This window comes from Rhamphochromis longiceps, linkage group LG7, assembly GCF_057381845.1.
Source record: "Rhamphochromis longiceps isolate RC_006_pf linkage group LG7, R_longiceps_female_GT1.1, whole genome shotgun sequence".
NCBI lineage: Eukaryota > Metazoa > Chordata > Actinopteri > Cichliformes > Cichlidae > Rhamphochromis > Rhamphochromis longiceps.
Genome location: NC_140563.1, coordinates 64,817,748 through 64,839,233, shown reverse-complemented (window position 1 = coordinate 64,839,233; position 21,486 = coordinate 64,817,748). Strand labels below are relative to the sequence as shown.

Genomic DNA, 21,486 nt, shown 5'->3' with positions numbered 1-21,486 from the left:
CACCAACGTAGCCTGGACAACATTTGCTAGTTAGATGAAGTCAGCTATCTCATCGTAGCATATTTATATGCATATTTATAATTACACGGTTCTTGGAGTGAGTGCATACACTCATGAAGTTTAGTAACTTCAGGTCACTGCAACAAGCCCAGGTACAGTTTACCGACGGATGGGTGCAGGACCTTGAAATGCACCGTGTAGAACGAAAGACCATCGTACGTATCATAAGTTTACCAGTCTCACAAATCGTCATCATAAATACACATTCCTTAACAGTTTATTAATAGGACCTTTGAGCTCAACGGTAATTAATTAGTAGTGGAAATAATTTCTGGTAGCATCACAGAAATGTAGCAGTGACAATAATATTGTATGCTGTAATCGTACTGGGCAATTAGTGATACAAAAAACCTGTTTTATCCTGTGAATAAAAGTATATGTTTTTGTCAATGTACCATAATAACAGAAGCGAAACGCAATATTGTGTCAAGACAATTCACTATTTATGCACAATAAACAAAGGAGCATAGCGCGACAATTTCTGTTCAGCGCCAGACTTGCTTGTAACCTATATCACTAATTATGTTATGAAAATGACGTATTAACTACTAAAAAACACTGACCTTCGTGTAAATGCTTGGAGCAGACTAACCTGTGAGCTGGAGTGTTCTGGGACGTTATATTTGATCTTTGAATGGCTGCAATCCAGGCCACCCGTCGCGTCTTTGTTACTTCGGAAACATGGCTTGAACAATTTCTCTTCAACGACGTAATCCGATAACAACCGATCTCTTTACCCGTCGGCTTCCCGTGGCTGTCATGCGACCGGCTATTGCAGTTAATAATACAACAGCTTCTTGACATTTTTGTGTTTCTTTTTATCGCTGTATAACTGATTTCAATTGAAAGCCTGCGTGCGCTAGTACCTCTTGCCACGAGTTCCCAGAATCCTTTGCGGTTCTACCCGTGAATGACGTCACATTTTCAATCTCTATATAATATGCATGTTAAATTTTATATTTGGGGTAAAATATCAAGTCTTTTCAAGTAAACCGGTTCAAGTCCAATTCAAGTCCCAAGTCATTGGTGTAAAAGTCCAAGTCAAGTCACAAGTCTTAGAACATTTTTTCAAGTCAAGTCTAAAGTCATAAAATTAATGACTCGAGTCTGACTCGAGTCCAAGTCATGTGACTCGAGTCCACACCTCTGGTTACAGGCCCCTCTTGTGTCAGTATACACATACCAGGAAGGTGTCGAGTACTTCCACATTCTTGCAATGTCAGCTGCAGAGCTGCCTGACTGTAGTAATTGTCAGTGTAACAACTTGCCCGAGGGGACCAACGGCTAAGATCAAAAGATTAAAGCTGTGAAAGAACTGTGTGCCTTTTTTGTGCTGACAGTTTAGAAGCACAGTGCAAAGAATGATCTTTGATTTAACCATCAGTGCACAGGTGGAAATTAGGACGAGATGCGGTATCTAAGGCATTCCTGGCTAAAAATCTAGTCATTTATTTTTCTCTATTGGTCGTTGTGTAATACATATTTAGTGCGCATGCGCATGCGCCAACCAGCGTGCAGCCTGTTACAGTCGCTCCTGCTTTTCTCTTAGTTTAGCTCTTTTTTCTTACGTATTCTTTTTTTTTCTGACTTGTATTTTCCTCCGTTTTCTATCTCTTACTCAAAATAAAAAAAAAAATAAAAATAAAATAATTTCCCCCAGGGATCAATAAAGTATTCTGATTCTGATTCTGATGATTTAAAGCACTTCTGCAGCAGTGTTCAAAGCTAAAGAGCCTATCATGGCTTTTCTTGTACTGAGCAAGCCAAAGGCTCAGACTTCAGTCTATCCTAAATGCACAGTTTCAAACTTTGTCTTCTCTTCCCTTTGTATGATGTCAACCTATATAGAGGTGACATCACCGATTTTGTCATCCTGGGCATTCAGCTCCAGCTTTGACCACAAAAGCTTCATCCACCTGTTGAAGGGTTTTCTTGATGAGGGGCAGACAATCAGAACAAAGTTGTCTTGATGCATGCTTGATGCATGCTAGTGTCAGTCATTGTGCAAATGCCCTTCTTCAGCTGAGACTGAAATAGTCATTTGGATGAGTGACAAAATGTTTCTCCCACTGAAAGATCCAGATGAGCAGAATCAAGCTTTTGGGGCAGAACAAAGTTGGCTGAAATTGAGACGAGTTAAAATGCTTTGTTGTTTCAGGGAATAAACTGAGAGCTAAACTAAGATAAAGAAAGGCTATTTTTGAACTATGAGTTAGATAAAGTAAAAAATATGACTCCCAAGAAACATCCAAAACAAGATAAGATTCTGTCATCTGAGCCACTAACAAAGACAAGCTCCAAAAATGCTGCAGCTGAGCAAACAAATAATTCTCCGTTTTGACAGAATTCAGGAACTATGACTTCACGAACTGAAAACAATCAGAAGAAGCATCTAAAAAGCCCAAATGTTGAAGTTCATGCCTCTGACTGGCTCATAGCTAATGGATCTGGGCTCTTTCACCTGAAACTTATGCATTTCTGTCATAATTACATGAAGTATACCATTAAAAAAAACATAAAATAATCTTCTCACTTAGCAAACCCTCAATTCCACCAACTGCCATTTAGCGCACAAACTTTCGGCTAGCTTTGATAACATGCAACTCGGATCATAACAATCAACACACCATGAAGTAACGAGGCCAGATTATCACTCGTACTATAATTGAACCAAATGCACATGAAGACAAGACAAAGTACAAAGAGACAGTAGAAGAGAGATTTTACCCACAAGGCAGAGCTTCCTCAACAAATGCAAACAGCAGAGCTGATAGGAGCTGACAATGAGCGGCACTTAGCCTCTGGACTGTCATCATAAGCACAGCTTATTACTAATCATCAGAAGAGGATGATAGAAGTACAGACACACACACACAAATGGGTTACATATAAGTGAAACACATTCATTGTCACAGTAATTTCTCAGCCCGCTAGTCATTCAATCATCTCCAGAGGAGCTCCGGAGAGTCTCTGCTAAAGAAATTGTTTTGACATGTAATTCAGTGCAGATTGCAGCCTTTGCTTTACAAATGATTCTCAGAGACAGAGCGGCACTGAAGGCAGAAGCAAAACAGCATATTAACGAAAACAATATGGGAGGATTTATACTTACTGGCTTTAATGCACTTCAAATGCTACATACTGTAAGTAGCAGCAGCAGATGATAAATACAGTCAGGAGGGCATTACCTTAGAGGAAGACTAACTTCTTTTTACATGTCCAGAGAATTCAACGGTCTGAAAACATAGACTGAAAAAATATCGCAATGAAATACAGTGTATTTTCTTATTGTACTGCGGACTTTGATGTTATAATTTTATGTCTTTCTTGTCTGGATTGTTATTCATTGTCTGACAGTTTGTTAATTTTCTTATTTATTGTTTTTATATCTGGAACTACAAACAATATGGTCATTATTAGGCACTATCTGTTTTAAATAAATACATTTAAATTCCATCCATCTTCTTCCGCTTATCCGGGGCCGGGTCGCGGGGGCAGCAGCCTAAGCAGAGAAGCCCAGACCTCTCTCTCCCCAGCCACCTCCTCCAGCTTGTCCGGGGGAACACCAAGGCGCACCCAGGCCAACCGAAAAATATAATCTCTCCAACGTGTCCTTGGTCTGTCCCAGGGCCTCCTCCCAGTGGGACATGCCCAGAACACCCCACCCAGGAGGTGCCCAGGAGGTATCCTTGTCAGATGCCTGAACCACCTCAACTGGCTCCTTTCGATGTGGAGCAGCAGCTAAACAGATGACTGAACTTCTCACCGTATCTCTAAAGGAGAGGCCAGCCACCCTTCGGAGGAAGCTCATTTCTGCCGCTTGTATCCGTGATCTCGTTCCTTCAGTCACTACCCACAGCTCGTGACCATAGGTGAGTGTAAGGGACGTAGATCAACCGGTAAATTGAGAGCTTCACTTTTATACTCAGCTCTCTCTTCACTACGACGGATCGGTACAGCGTCCGCATCACTGCAGCAGAACTGCAGAACAAGACCCCGAGATATTTAAACTCCTCCACTTGGGGCAGGAACTCGGCCCTGACTCAACGTGGGCACTCCATTTCATTTTCAAATTCAAATGTGAAAAAATGTAACTAAAACTAGAGTGTTTTCTTTTCTTACAGGATCTTAGCCTGTTATGTCGTTTTCATAAAATCAGTAAAATAAAGAGGAGTAATCTAAGCTTATTAAGCAAAAGTTTTAGCAGCCAGGCCCTTTGACATGCCTGCTGTTCACCCAAGATATGTTTTACTGCTCTGGAAAACTGCCACAGTGACAAGAATCTAATATTCCACTACAACAATTAAGAATTTAACAGTGGAAATATGATGTTCCTGTGCGGAACGTGACACAAAGAATTTGTGTTTTTGAATATTGCACCAAAAGTCTCAAAGGTGTAATATGCAGAACACTACAGTGGACTATGTGGTGTCACAGTGGCATGCAATCACTCTGGATACTAAGCTTTCTTAATTTGTAGGGCACATGGATATTGTAGTGACCGGCATTCACTGCTTCACCATCAAAGTCTTTCACACACTCTCTGCTGGAGAAACTACAAAACCTCTGCCTGCTGTGGGGCCCACATCCCTTCCGACCTCCTGTTTCCCACCAGGAGGTCGGAAGGGATGTGGGAGGAAGCTTGACCCTCGCTGTACAGCGCTCCCGTTAACCCTTTACTCCAGTGGTCGTTTTCCAACAGTTTCATCCATCACTGGGTTACTGCTTCATTTACTGACATTGACGATAAATGAGAAACTCATTTAGCACCATATTTTTACATTTGCAGTCCCTTGTCCCTTTGGGGGTTGCCACAGCCTAGCATCCTCTACACCAACACCAGCCCTCTGAAAGACCTCCTTCACAGCATCCAAGAATCTTCTCTGGGGTTTTCCTCTTTTCCTCCAGCCTGGCACCTCCATCTTCAACATCTTTCATCCAATATATCCACTATCCCTCCTCTGCACATGTCCAAACCATCTCAGTATTTGTTTTTATATCAGTACAAAGCTGGGTTCACCCATCACTACACTTTTGATTCTAATACAAAGGGATATTTTACAGAGGAGCGTGAAGAGCTGAGAAAAACGCTGCTTGGATAGTTTGCTTTCTAATTTGCCTTACAAGAACAGAAGGTCGGGAACATTATTCCAACATGTTCACATATGCACAGCCTCTGGGCGAGACATTTGGATGTGCATACATCACAAATGCAAATGATGAAATTTCCTTAAAAACATGTTTACAGTTACATAAGTGCGTCAGGTTATTCTACCTTCACTGACCTAACGCTAGCCTTCTACTCAGAGATTAAAAACATTGGAGAAATGCACTTCTTCTCCAAACAAGAAGACAGCAGAGGTCCCAATCTCAGCTTCCTGTCAAACATTTTTTAGAAAGCCATCAAAGCTGCTGCAAAATGGGAACGACTAAGTCAGAAATTCCAGCGTCACCAAAACCTTCACAAGACACAATTACTGCGATGGGCTTGTGCAAACAGGAAAAGCCAGAATGCCTGTGAACCTGCACAGTTAAACATTAACACTTAGACAAAAGAGACACACACACACACGCAGAGGTGGTGGTGGGAGGGGGTTACCGTTCCTCCTCATTTGACTTAGCCTGTTTAGATTAGTGTCACCAGCTAGAGGCCAGACCTAACCCCCCCAGGCCCCTGCTGTCACAGAGGGTAAATACAACTGTGTGTGTGCGCGTGGAGCAGAGCCAACAAGAAACACCAGATTCTTTACCAATTAACATCAACGCGACAGCACCACTGACATTTAAGACCAGGACGCTCCCTGTTCTGTCCTTTAGTTCTCCCTTCTTTCTCTCTCTATGTCTCCGTGTCTTTCTTCCAACTCTGCTATTTGTATTCAAACATTAGCGTTTCTTTCTGCTGCAACGGTTACAGAAATTTTGCATGAAAATCCTAAGTATCAGCTTCTGGGACTGAAAGATTGAACAAATCCACAAGTGCAAAAAAGCTGCAGTTCCTCTACTGGCCACTGAAGGTTGTTTCCAAAAGCAAGTAAATCCCTGTAGACTCCCATGTTAAAATGCTCAGCTTTGCAGCAGAAAAGCAAAAGTCACAATTTAATTGTCAAAAGGTTTGATTGCCGAAGATTTTCTACAAAGCGGCCACAGTTTAAATAGAAAGAATATAGAAAATAACACCCCCACCCCCTCAAAAAATGGCAAGGCACTTCTCCAGAATCAGACTTTTTGTTTAGACTTTAAAAAGTATCACTTGATCATCACACTGATAAAGCTGTAAGGAAACAACAGCTAAATTCCAGGTGGGCCAGCTGATTGCTCAGTTACTTCATATAGTTCCTGTCTAGCCTGTTCCTCTAGTCGTGTAACTCGATGCAAAATTTCAGTCAGCATTACTTCCAATGGACAAAGCCTCTGTTTGGGAGTTTGCTTTTTATAATCTATGATTTTAATCTGCAACTCCAGCAGCTTTTGCTGAAGGAAAATGGGACAGATGTTGTTCTTTTGGTTCGTTGGCCCCAAACTCTTAAGGATGTCTCAACCTTTTCCTCTACATTAGAGCATATGAAAAGAAAATCATAAACGCAACATGTGAGGTTATCTTTACAGAAGAAAGCAGGACTTAGCAAAGACACCTAAATTGTTTTGGGCTTAAGAAACAAGCTATGCATTTATGTGTATGGACAAAATAATTTTATAATGAAGGCTTAATTTGTCTGGGGTTTTTTCCACTGCTCATTTATTCCACTGCTGGCGAGTAATTTTGCTGGATGACCTGGGAATCAGAGCCGACTGGTTTTATATTAATAAGTCACAAGACAAAGTGGCAAAGCAACATTCAAAGACTGCTTTTGGGACTTGGTTATACAATAACTAGTGTTGAGGCTGGCAAAGCACCATGGCCAGCAGCCTAACCACAAACTGGGTGTCATTGCTAGCCTAGGACTCTGAGTGATCAGTTCTCTAAGTTTGTTAGCTTATATAGTGTATTCAGCAGAAATGTTTTCTATCATGGAAACTCATCTGCATGCCTCCTTTTTCAGGTTGTTAACATGAGCAACAAACATAAGTTTGGGCAGCAGACCTGTGGGTGGTTGGAGATTGGGTCACGTGAGGTTATTTAAATTACCATGAAAATGATTTTTTATCCAAAACGTTCAAAAATCCATGTGATATTAAATTTTGTTTTATTCTTCTTTTATTGGGTCAATTTATTGCTCAAAAGCATTTTCTTTGTCTTGATTGTTGGCGGAGAGTTAGTGGGTCGTTAGTGGTAGAGAAATGGAGCAGTGGTTATCAGGAATCGCGCTTGTTGAATTTCAGTATCTCGTGTGTTAATTACAGATGTAATTAAAGGTTTGGGTGAGCAGAAGATTCCAAAGCGAACCACGGCATTCTCAAGTTTGGGAATTCCTGACATACTGTATTTAAAATATACTGGTTTGGTGAAAGCTATCATAATAATTCAGGTGATAAGCGGACGAGCGGAAACAAACAATTAAACTGAAGTTTAATGGAAGACAGAAAGAATAATATTAATTACGATAATAATAAGCACATCCTCTTTAAGTTATATGTTAAAAATCATCTGGTACCTATCACTCTCAAAATTAGGCTCTGTGTTTCGTTCCTTTGCCTCCTCAGTCTGTCTTGTCTTCGTGTATGTTTCTCTCCGGTCCCTGTGTCAGGCCCATGCACCTTAGTCTCGGTGTCAGTGTTTGTACTTCTTGTTTTATTTTGATAGTCTTCTGTTTCATGTGTATTCCCGTCAGTCAGATTAGTGTAAGCTGTGTTCCCACCTGTGGCCTCTTCCCTCGTTATCCTCCTTGTGTATATATTGTCTGCATTTCTCTCTGTTTGCTGTTTTGTTTTCCCTCTAAGGCTACGTTCACACTGCAGGCGAAAGCGCATCAAATCCGATTTTTTGCGACCCATATCCGATCATGGTATGACAGTGTGAACGGCACAAATCCGATATTTCCAAATCCGATCTGGGTCACTTTCGTATGTGGTACTGAATCCGATACATATCAGATGTTTTAGAAAGCGACTGCTGTGTGAATGGTCATGTCGCATTAAATCCGTCTTCTACGTCACTGACACAAGACAGACGCCAATTATCAGCGCCGGAGAAGACATCGCGAACGCTTCCTGGCCATCCAGTGTAGATGTCAGTGAAACTGTTGGGAAGACAACGTTGGAGAAACGTGAACATTTTATTTGTTCTGTATAATCTGTAGATTCTGACAGAAATCTGCAACTATCCTTTGAAGCACCGCTCCTCTAAAACAGCAATAAGGATAATTATTAGGCTATTTACATTATTATGTAAATAACAAAATAACTTAAAGCAAAAATTGGGAAACGTAAAGTCGGAAGTCTTTATATCAAGGGCCATCAGTCAAACAATACTGTTTGCTCAGGGTATAAACGGAGTTCGTTGTGTGTGACGTCTTCTTTTGCGCATGCGGGCCGCTTTGAGCGTTCACACTAGAGCGCGTTTGCTGTCGCATTTTATTTTTAGTGGGAACGAGCAGACAAAAAAATCGGATTTGATCAAAAAATCGGAATTGAGCATTAAGACCTGCAATGTGAACGTAGCCTTAGTATGTTTTCCTTGTTGTGGCAAAGGTTTTAGTTTCCTATTGTTGTTATTTTGTACTTTAGTTTAATAAAAAAAAAACACCTGTTAGTTTATTGTCTGTGTTCTGAGTCCTGCGTTTGGGTCCTACCTTTGTCAGCCACACAACACCTAAGACATGTAAGGCTGTTTGCAAACAATTTGAAGTTCATGATTCTGCAACAAAAAACTTTATGCACAAGTGGAAAACATTCAAGACAGCCGCCAATTTGACCAGGAGGGGACATTCCCAAAAAATCCCGCCGAGGGCTACTTCTCAGAATCTACAGGCCTCAGTTAGCATGTTAACTGTTAAAGTTCATGACAGTAAAAGTAGAGAAAGACTCTACAGGTATGGCTTGTTTGAAAGGGTTACCAGGAGAAACTCTCTGTTCAGCACAGTTTCATCTGAACAAACCAGAAGAATTTCTGAAACAACATCCTTTGGACAGACAAGACCAGTGGAAATGGAAATGTTTGGCGATATCACACAGCATCACATTTATCAAAAAGCAAACATGGCATATCAGCACAAGCGCCTCATACAAGCTCAGCATGGGGATGAAAGGGTGATGATTTGGAGTCACAGAACCTGGGCACTTTTCAGCCACTGAGCTGACCGTGAATTCGTCTGTATATCAAAGTCTTCTACAGTCAAATGTGAGAGTATCTTTCTGACAGATAAAATCTGTCTCCAAACTGGGTCATGCAGGACAATGATCCCAAGCCCAGCTGCACATCTCCAACAGAATGGCTGAAAAAGAACGGAATCAGGCTGTTGCAATGGCCCAGTCAAAGTCCAGACCTCAACCTGATTGGCTGTGCGCAAACAAATACCCGAAAACCTGAATGAACTAAGATATAGAATATAAAGAATTAGCGAGCCAAAATTCCTCCACAACAATATGAAAGGCCAATAAATACAGAAAACTATTTTTTCATATTATTGCTGCAAAAACCAGCTCTCCAGGCTCCTGAATCATGGGCTGCACTTAGCTATTCAAACTCTGCTTCTTTATTATAGGTTTAGTTTTAATAAAATAAAACACGATGTGTAATATTTTACATATTTTAGTTCATCTGAGGTTTTTGTAATTAATTTTCTGACTTGATAAGTATTAGGTAATTCTATGTGGATGTTCTCCCTGTGTCTGTGTTCTCTCCAGGTACTCCAGCTTCCTCCTACAATCTAAAGACATGCAGTTAGTGGGGTTAGGTTAATTGGTGATTTTAAATTGGTTGGCGGTCTGTCTCTCTGTTTAGCCCTGCGACAGATTGGTGACGTGTCCTGGATGTAGCCCACCTTTCGCCCTATGCCAACTGGGAAAAGCTCCAGCCTCCCCACGGCCCCAAATTACGTAAGTGGAAGCTGAAGGAAGAATGGATGTTCATCCTGATATGTAAAACCTCAGAAATGACAGAGGGCGTTATTGCTGTTGTTTTTTTACAGTGACTGCATAAACTCTGGTTTGGTAAAACTGTGACACCCTTACTGCTCACACAACACTGCCTTTATATTTTTCTCAGCATAGGCATGTAATCAGCTAAGTTAAGCTTTGTGCAACTTACAGTAGATTCACTGTTGTTATAATTTTCATTTAAGAGGCTATAAACCTGCCCGCACAAAGGAGAAAACATATGGTAGAACATTGCAACATGGAAAGGAGTTGGTTTGCTTTGCTCTGTTCCAGAAACAGCATCCAAAACACACCACGAAAGAACACAACTTAGCAGCAATAAAGCAGATCATTATGCTCAAGACAAAGCATTTTAAGCTAATGTAGGTTTACTCATGCAAGAATTTCAAGTGATTTCCTTAACTCTTCTCCCATAGGCTGCCTATTAGACGTAACCTTTGTTTCCACTTTCTGAACTGAGCAGTTTCTGTCATATTTCATGTCTGCTTCCAGGACAAACCGACTGGGTGTGCATTAGAAATTAGTGAGGGTTATCTCTGCTTGTACAACTACGAGTACCCTTGCAAAAACCCAGAAAGAGTTATTTAAACTCGCCTTTAACTGCACAGGGAGGTCCTCAAATGTCGTCTTTATGGGGGAAAGTGTTCAGACTATAGATGATGGATTCAGCATATTTATGTTGTTGTTTCGCCTGGTTACATCATTTAATTGCCTCAAGTAAAAATATATGAAACTAAAATAAAAATAAAGTCATCCTCATAATAGTAAACTTAAAAAAAATCTCTCATCCAGCTGTTAACCCAGTTAAAAAAAATTACAGGGTTATTTTGAAGCAACACCTGGACTGGGAAGTCCAGCTGGACGAAGTTTTGTCTTTCCAAAGCAAACTCGGATTTGATTTTCCGGCTCATTCTGAAGCCCTGATGTGGCCCCGGGTGCAGAAACCAGCAGGGAGCTCAAACACCAGTGTCAGCAAGCCAGTGCTGTAAAAACAACATGTCAACAGCAGTTAATACATACACGTTAAAGATGGCCACAACTTCATGTGACAGGCGTGACTAACCAATCAGCACTTAGGAGGGAATAAAAACGAGCCAATCAGAGTCCCTGTGAGGCCACAATAAGATCGTGCACTCATTCTGCCATGTGATGAAGCTGATGACATGACAGAGAAAACATGACAGGACGAACTGGCACACAGGCATCGTGCCCTGAAAATGGTGATTGTTTGTTATATGCGAGCTCTACTTACTCCAAAAGTAACCTGCTTAAGGCAAAGCAAAGCAAAAATGTTATATTTTCAACGGGAGTAAGGAATCCTGCAGGCGTAATTAGCTACTTAACAAAATGTTTGGTAGGATACTGAAGCCAGACAATAATTCCCTGTTTAATAATACATCTGTTTCCAAATAACCACTTAAATCTGTCTGCGGTATATGAAAATAGTGCATCTTTGCCACTTCTCATATCTACTCCACCTACCATAAGAGTTACAAATCACAAGTAAGTTTACTTAAGTACACAAAAGTTGTGATATTTACTCAAAACACAAGAATGTGCTTCTCATGGCCCCCTGTGACCAAAGCTCTTTGTTTGTTTGGTATACTTTTCAATTTCGTGTAGTTATACAGAATTAGTCCAGATAAAGGATAAGCACTGATGGGAAAATAGGTTTATTTTGCAGAATAATAAAGTTACCATTGTTTAGCAAAGTATAAACCACTTTATTGAGCAATATAATGAACAAAGGTGCAGAAAAGCCAAAATGTAACGTCATCAAAGGAGGACACAGGGGCTCAGGGGGACCAGCACAGGCTCAGAGTGCAAGCTACCAGTTAGCCTTAAAAAGCTGAATGACTTAAAAACAATTCATTTATACAGTTTTTTAATGAAACAAATTCTGAAGATGCCAGTTTTCATTTTATCCTGAAGCCTATCCCAGCTCAGAGTAAAGAGAAGGTTCAGCCTGGACAGGCTTAGCAGCACACAGAGAAGCAACCACCAACTCTCCACACCTACAGCCAGTTTTGATTAAACAGTTAACCATAACAAGCACATCTTTAAACTTTGAGAGGAAACTAAAGCATACAGAGGCAGAATGTACAAAATGCACACTGAGAGGACCCAGTCAACCAGGAGGTTAGACCCGAGAACCCGAAGCGGCGGTGCTGAATACTGAACCACTGCGCTGTAAAGGTTTAGGGAACCAATCACAATTTGTTTACAAATCAATTGATCAGTCGACCTGGACACTACAGCAATAACATATTTGATGCCAATTTATTCTAAAGCTGTCACCCAAAAGGTATGTGTCTACATTTCAAGCTGGAGGATTACCAGTGTCAGTGAAGTGTATTTAAAGATCAGGACCAAATTCAATGGCGATCAATATAGTGATCGTTCAACAGACCCACAGCGCCAACCACAGAGACCTGCCACCGTCTGCAAGGCATAAAAAGGTGAAAAGAGAGATAATTTTGGATTAACAATCCAAAACACTGAATTAAAAACATTTCCCAGAACTCTTAGCATCATTTTGTGTGATCGTTAACTACCTGGTAAATGATCTGTCCAACCTTGTGATCCAGTTTCAATGATGTAACTGTGATCATCATCCTCCTCCTTTAGCCGAGGACAACACTTTCTATTTTCAGAGTAACAAGCAGCATGTCATGACCAGTACGCTGACCTTCAAGTGCAAAATTGAAGGAGGTCAAAGAAGCAGAAACAGCATTTTTCTCATGATTCCTCTTCAAAATTCCCCATCTTCTTTTTCCAGTTACAGTTACAGTTTGGAGCTATATGTAACTTTAAATTTTTTTAATATACATTGTATATAATATTACATACAGTATCACAACGTTGCTACAAAGTTAAGGCTAACTGGCTAACCACCTCTATGCTGTCCATTACTCTCATAGTTTCCCAGTTTTCCCACAGTTGAAGACCACCTCCTAGTTCCCTGTTTCACAGATAGTCCACAAATTTGCACGACCCTCAAACTATGACATGAAGAATTGATTATGCATCAATTCGGTTTTTTATGTGTGTCCCAGTAGAGCAAGCCAACTGGTGCTTTGCAGCTGATTCAGATGGAGCTCAAGGATTCTGGCCGCCAGCCTGGTCGAGTGCAGTCAACTGGCATCCTTATTACCCTCCATACAAATTCAGGCTGAAAAGAACGATTTTCCACTGAGTAAATAAAACACCAAACACAAGTTAGCAGGATAGTAAAAACTTCTAAGCTTCTAAAGTCGAGCACATCGAGCAGGAAGAAGCAGTGAAGTGCGAGAGGCCAGCACCTCGGCTGCAGCAGACTAGGGTTACACAGAGTCCGAGTCACAACCTCCTAACAAGCTATCTGGACATGATCAGAGACGGATCACGTTACCTGATAATGTTACAGCCGCATGAGAAGATGTGTGGTTCAGGTAAATGTCATCCTGAAGGAGACACGCAGACAGTCTGACACACAAACAGACAACGTCTGTTGGACAACGTCTCCCACCCCATGCAGCAGACTGTGACAGCACTGAGCAGCTCCTTCAGTGGGAGACTGCGGCACCCACGATGTGGGACGGAGAAATTTCGCAGGTCTTTCCTCCCCACTGCTGTCAGACTCCACAACAAAGACTTTAACTGAACAAACACACACATCCACACATGTGCAATAACACTAAGTGCAATAATCCTTTCTGGCATCGTTGTATTTTTACTCAGTTGTATATAGCATTCGTATTCTATTTTTATCTTATTGTATATTTTTATTCTATTTTATTCTACTGTATATAGTATTTTATTTTATTCTATTCTGTACAGTTGTGTACTGTATTTATTCTTATTGTATTCTAATTTTTGCGTCATAACTTTTGCACTGTCCACTTCCTGCTGTGACAAAACAAATTTCCCACGTGTGGGACTAATAAAGGTTATCTTATCTTATCTTATCTTATCTTATTTAATTTCAGCTTACTCAACCTTAATGTAAAGCTTTATGGACACTCAACATGACTGCTTCCTGGGCAGACACAGCGCAACACGTCCAGTTTTCCATTTTGATATGAAGAGGAAAATTACAGGATTATCTTCCTTCACACTCAAGCTTCAGTTACATCAAAAGAGCAAGTAATTGGGCCAAATATTTGCAACCCATTCTTGTGTGTTTATAAATTTGTCTTTATTATTGTATTACTTGTTGAAGTGAAACAAAAAAAGTGACGCTTAAACAACACTAGTGGTCAAATTCCTGGAATAAAACAACTGAGCACAGAGCTCAGCCGCTGCAGTGAACACAGCGGGCGTCTCCGATTCTTGCATCAGAGGATAGAGCAGAGGCAAATACTACACTGAAATGTAATCCAATACAAATATTGACATTGGCCAAGTATTCAGGAGTGAATATTGGTACTGGACTTAGTTAAACTAGGATGAGGATTATATCCTCACAGCACAGAAGCAGAAATGAAAACAAAAGCCAAATTCATAGAGTAACTGAAACACAGCATAGCAGCGCAGCTAAAAGGCTAAAATGTCATAATATGGTAAAATATTTGATATCATTGCTTTTATTATTAATAATTATTTAAAAATCGGGATAAAGAGGGCAACATTTTTATTTATAGACATTTTAACATTTTACTGTCCTTACAGAGTCACTGCTGGCAGACATTGGGCTGGGTAATAAGGGCACAAACATTGTCTCGACATTATAAGGCTGATACACAACACATATCTCTGCATTTTCTACACATCACACACTTGTTTTTTATAGACCAAATTCTGAAGGATCAGAAGAAAATACATAAAAATAACTGTCTATGTGGTACAAGTACAAGGATCCCACATTATTGTCATTACACATGTATAAATACAGGCTAATGAAATACAGTTTGCATCTAATTAGAAGTGCAAAGAGCAATAAGTGCAATAAGAGCAGATTATATACAGAAAGGGGTAGTATAAAAGGTGGGAATAGTTATGTACAGATTATGTACAAATAAGTGAAGTATATAGATGTTTATATTGCTATACAAAGAGCAAATATACAGATGTACTACGGAGAGATGTACTGATGTATACATATGTACACAGATGAACTGTATAGCAGTCCATCTGTGTACATAGCGGAGGACATAAAGCCACATACTGCTGTGGACACTCCCAGCAAATGTCAGTCACTCAAAGGAATCACTGTAGGTTTAGGTATACGCTGTATTCTGACCATTTTCACTGTTCATGAGGAGATGAAGCAATAACGTGCTGCAAGATTCAAAGACCAAACAGTTTTTGCATTTTTTTTAATGTTTTATCCAAAACATTAAAAAAAAGAACAATAAACCAAGTTCTAGATAAATTAGTTTGAATCACAGCATTATTGCTATTAAATTATTATTTCTATTAAAATCTTGAGCCACTATAAGTTTCTTAGAGAGGTCTGTGAAAATCTGATATCAACACAGCTCTACTTTCTTCTACTCAAAGATGTAAACAGAAAAGAAAAGAAGACTTATTTAATATAAAATATAAAAATATCCATGCACCAATAGTGCAAATGTTGCTCTGAATACCTTTTCTTTATACTAATATATATTAATAATCAAGACTATAGGACTCTATGCAGTGAACACACCACTAGTGCTTCATTGGAATTTAGTAGGTAAATAGCAGTCAGGTGCTGCCAATCAAGCATCTGATTAACTGATTATCTATAAAAGCAGGATTTCTGGCAGCTCGCTGGTCTGCAGCATTAAAGTGCGCGTGAACACTATGTCACAATCTACCTAGGAGTTGGCATCTCATTAAATGAATCACTTTATTACGTAACTCCTGCTGTCAAAGTGTCCTTAAACTCACCACTCTTTACCTTAAATGTGCACCTCCCCTCTCCTTACTTCCCGATTTATTGCCCTGTAAAGCTCTTCTTCACCTCCTCTCTGCTCTCTTCATCAGCTGCTTTGTTTGATATCATTTCTGACAAGTCTAACTGTGAGATTTGATCACTGACTCGCTCACATGCCCAGACCCATGCATGTGCATGAGTGTTTCAATGCCATAAAAAACCGAGCAGCTTCAGTACAAAACACTTGAACGTATTACCCCTTAAAAAACAAATGTTTACTCCCATTAATCCAGAAAAGTGGACAAAATTGCTCAAGTGCAGTGCCATCTAACAGTCTCAGAACAACTCAACAAGATTTACCTACCAAAATCAAATCATATAAGCTTTTATCTTCAATGGCTTTTCTTGATATCCACTTAAATAACACTGTAAATCAATACGTATGAATATAAGTTTACTGTAATGTTCATTTAACAAACAGCTTTTATTTTTCTACATTTGCACTTGCCTATTAGCCTTCTGTCTTTTCTTTCCCTGTCTCTAGGAAGGCAGGTGAGACAGCACAAAGAGCCACCAGAGCGGGTATGGTTTGCCCCCTCATATGGGGCTATTATTTTTAAACATGTTTGACTTTTTTACTTGCTTTTAAATCTTATTGTGCCCCGTTTATCATCTACCCTTCTTCAAAGGGTAAATGATAAACCCTCGATGCAAACGTTAGCTGCTTTAACCCCCTCAAACAACCCCCCACCTTTTTTTCTTAATCAGATCAAGTTGCATAATGAGCATAAAAATGATATTTCAGGCTGTCATACAAAAGCTAATGGGGGAGTTTTACAGTAACAAAGCAGGACTCAAATAACCACTCTTGTCTTGAAAACAAAGTTATGCAGAAGAGCATCTCTCAATGCACAAAAGCTTGAACCTTGAAGCAGATGGGCAAAGAAGGAGCAGAAGACCACACCAGGTGCCCCTCCTGTCAGCTAGGATCAAAAACCTGAGACTGCAGTTCCCACAGGATCATGAAAACAACAGAAGACTGGAAATATGTTGCCTGGTCCAATGAGTTTGTGCCGTAACATTCAGATGGAAGGGTCAGAATTTGGCATGAACAACATGAAAGCTTCGATACATCCTGCTGTCAGCCGAGCATTGTTTAAACACCCAGCCTATTTCATTATTCTCAGTGGCCATGACCACAGTGTCTCCATTTTTTGTAACGGCGTGATGCTATCATGCCAGTATGGACCCAAATCTTGCACCTTGATCAATTAAGCCAGTTCTCAAGGAAAAAGAGGGGTGAGGGTTGTTATTAGCAAGGTGTGCCTAATAAAGTGTCAAGTGTGAGTGTAAGTCACAATGACTGGAAGGCTCAGGCACAATTCGTGGACATATAGTAAACTGTGGCTGGTTGGTGGACGCAGACATTGGAATTATAGTCATAAGCATCACCTGGTATCACACCTGAGAGGCGGAGGTTCTTTTTGGCAGGTCAGAAATCCTCAAAAAACATAGCCATGCTTGGTTTTTGAAACAATGTCAAACACCCTCAGTGAGTCATTAGTTTTACCTCCTTTCTAGAGCAGCCTCCAGTATCCACACACCGCAGGCTGCACACTTATTGCACTCGAGTAGGGGGATTAAAGATGTGCTGAAGTTCCATAACACTTTGACATGATACATTTGCATATTTTTACACATTACCGAGCACTTCCACCAACACAGTACTCCCTTTTATCAAATGTTAAACCTTTAACTCATCCCTTGCACACTGCGTTGCTGCAGCGAGGATTTGAGAAGGAGCAAAATAACGGCTGAAAAACCAAAGAAAAACCTAATCCTTTCGTTTACCTTCTTTCTGCTCTGCTTATTCCTCCTGGAATCCGCAAATTTCTTACTACTTTATTTTCTCTTAAATGGGACAACACAGCATGAGCAGCATCTAGCCTCTGCTGTTCTCTAACACCTCTTCACATTCCTCGACAAAGAAAGCCAAAGATCGCCTCGGACAAGCCAGAGTTTCTCCTCTTTCTCTCTCTGACACTTTTCTTTCACTCCTTCACTTCAGCAAGATTAACAGCCTGACTTTGTCTTTTCAGGTTTCTACGCTTTTCCTCTTTTTGCTATTTCGCTTTCATTCCTCTCACCCATATCTCTCCTCTTCTCCTTTGTCTCTCCCTCTAAGCAGCAGTGGAACTACACCATAGCCGTGGACGGCAGCGGCTGTAAAGATGACAGAGCAATCATCTGAACATGGCCACTCTGGGACTTAGACGAGCAGCTTTGATCACAGAAATGAGTGCCATCATCTGCTTGACCCAGTGTGTGTGCACCCTGCGTAAACCTATCACGACAAGCCGATGAGCGCTATTGTCAAAAATAAACTGTTGCAACAATAAATGTTACCAATTTAGGGCTTTTATCAACTGCCACTTCAGCCGAGCTCCTGTGTGCATTTCTTCTGTTTCCGTGTGCTAATGCCACCCAAGTGCCAACCTCAGCAGCGTTAATCAGTTCACTGTCGTCAGCGGCAATGATGCCTTTCAACTCCGTCTCTTTTTAAAATGAGATTTGCAACAGAAAGGAGGCACCGGCCTGATGTATTCACTGGCAGGAGGCTCCTTCAGCTCTCTCATGTCTCTGATGTTTATGCGTGCATGTGTGTGTGTGTGTGTGTGTACTCTGTCTCCAGCCTTAGATGGAACAGATGCTTCAGCGAAGGGGGGCCACACATCAACCTTGATATTCTGCTGTTAGCATATCAGCGTCCCCCCTCTTTCACCCGCCCCCTTTCCATTTTACTCACGCTGTCAGAAATTGATGATCTGCAATTACACAGCATGTGTCGGTGCAACTAAACATCATTTAATAGCTCCGAGCTGACAGTACATGACTGAGCAAGCAAGCGGAGAAACACCCGTGTCACAGTGAAACTACCATGTTGTCTCCAACAGACCATGTTGCATTTTGTTGTTATGTAGAAAAATATATATAATGGGATATACAATGTAGGCAAAATTAAGGGTGACGGGGACGATTTTGGAATTTCTGGCTTGTGTAAACTTTCTTGTTGTAAATTCTAAGAAAAGCTTCAGCCCACTATGTGATATTCTGTAAAGATGAAGAGGTTTAGCATCTATTTGAGCTGGAATTAAGAGCAGATCATACTCCAAGAAAGCACACCAAACCCTTTTTTTGTAAAAAGACCCAAAGCGCTATTTTCGTAACATCTCCCTGTTGGGACCGAACATTTGACTACTTATTTCAGCTTTGCTAGAAACTTACAGCATGTTGCACAGTTTGTGTCATACTTGTCCTTTACTTTGACATAATTTTGCTTTTTTTTCTATCATATTTCTGTCCACAGTCATTACGGTATAAAACTGCCTCACTTTCACAGGAAATCACTTACTAGTGGAAATAGGGTACTGTCATGGTACTGTTACGGCCCTCAGTGGGCGAGGTGAGGGTTTTTAAAGTACCCACGTCTGTTAGGTGTGTCATGCATTTGTGCCATGTAGTGACTCAGAATACAGACTTCATCACTACATTCTGTAGAAGATCTGAGTGACTGGGTGTCGGAGGTCACTGATCTGCAAAATGCAAAGTTCGTCTCTACTGCGAAGTTAGTAAGGTGAAAGGACCAATCAAAAATACCTATGTAATACCTTTTTACGGCAGCAGCAACAGCAGCATATTACCTTTATGCGTATGCTAAGTTCCTCAGCCTATGCTTTTCTGTTTGAAGCTAGCCCCGCCCACCCGTGTATGCCACAACAGCTTGCACATTTATTTTTCATTATTTGGTTTCAGAGCTCCGCCTTAACAAAAGAAGTTGTCATTTTGCATGTACAAGGAAGAAAACAAACCATGTATACTTATACTGTCCCATTCAACCTTATGTCCCAATTACTCTTAATAGAAAGGCTGATATGCTCGCAGCACAACCCCAGCAGGATTATCACTGAAGCATTTTTAAGACTTAATACAATATTTGAAATACAGGCTGTGCTGAAGTCTCTCCTGACATAACTGAGTGCCACCATAAGCACTATCTGCGAACCTCGGACCACAAATTCACTTTTAAGTAAAAGAAGACAAAAACATTAGCCGCACTTTAACTCGCACATATTGAACGCTAATTACTCAGGAATTAGACAACTTGTCAAATATTTGGTGCTTTTTTTGTTGCAGCAAAACAACAACTTGTAAAATGTAATTACCGAAATGAAAAAGCTATTTTCACACAAAAATAAGTTGGAGTTTAAATGTATTAGAGATGCGGGGAAACTACTACATTAAAGTCATGTTACTCACGTTGTGCGACCCTCTGACGCGCAGTCCAAACAAATCCTTTAACTGCGTTTCTGGGAGACGCTTGAAGATAAAGTGAGAGGGCACAAACGCGCCATTACGCGTACATACAGCAGTCGTGCGCGCAAGGTGCTCTGACCTGTGTTAACTGTCTGTCTGTGTGTACTCTGCGCTGCACTGTAGCGCCAGCTCCCTCAGCTCTATCACCTGCCATGTGATACGCACGATGCCTTTACGAGCTCCTCGGAACTCCTGAAACTATTTCTCTCTCTTTTAGATCTACATTGAACATTATGATATGTTTCGCAGTGCGCTCATAGTTGAGAATGAAAAGGAACCATCTAATTGTAGTACTTGTATCTTTTCTTCTTGGATCCAACAAATACCAATGATGATTGTAATACTGTGCAGTACTAGTCAAAGTTGCTGTTGTGTTTTATTCAAATGATAAGCCAAAGATTTTAACGTCTTAAATTAGCCTCATTATCCTACAAGTGATGTCTCCGATATTCATGAACGCAGCGAGGCATCGAGCTGTGGTAATCCGGATAACGATTTGGTTTTAAGGCTACGTTCACACTGCAGGTGTTAATGCTCAATTCCGATTTTTTGATCAAATCCGATTTTTGTGTCTGCTTGTTCACACTACAAATAAAATGCGACAGCAAACGCGCTCTAGTGTGAACGCTCAAAGCGGCCCGCATGCGCAAAAGAAGACGTCACACACAACACGCTCTGTACACCCAGAGCAAACCATATTGTTTGACTGATGGGCCTTAATATAAAGACTTCGGACTTTAGAATTAAACTAATCAGATTATACAGTACATAAAATATACGTGAAAGTAAAATGTTCACGTTTCCCCAACGTTGTCTTCCCAACAGTTTCACTAACATCTACACTTATTGGCCAGGAAGCGTTCGCGATGTCTTCTCCAGAACTGATAATTGGCGTCTGTCTTGTGTCAGTGACGTAAAAGACGGATTTAATGCGACATGACCGTTCAAACAGCAGTCGCTTTCTAAAACATCGGATATGTATCGAATTCAGTACCACATACGAAAGTGACCCAGATCGGATTTGAAAATATCGAATTTGTGCCGTTCACACTGTCATACCATGATCGGATATGGGTCGCATAGGGTCCAAAAAATCGGATTTGATGCGCTTTCGCCTGCAGTGTGAACGTAGCCTAAGACTCCAAACTCAAACGTTTGTCCAAAAGGTTCTTCACATT

At 40.6% G+C, this 21,486-nt stretch overlaps 1 protein-coding gene across 2 annotated transcripts in view; it reads right to left on the bottom strand.

The window, feature by feature from the left end:
- ppfibp2b (PPFIA binding protein 2b) overlaps positions 1-20,890 on the bottom strand; it is a 100,155-nt gene extending 79,265 nt beyond the window's left edge. The window contains exon 1 of one of the 2 annotated variants that reach the window (XM_085414828.1): positions 20,252-20,890. The gene's annotated coding sequence lies outside the window, so the exon portion shown is untranslated. The remainder of the gene's footprint in view (positions 1-20,251) is intronic. The other variant, XM_085414826.1, reaches the window with a different exon arrangement.
- Between the last annotated feature and the right edge of the window lie 596 nt (positions 20,891-21,486).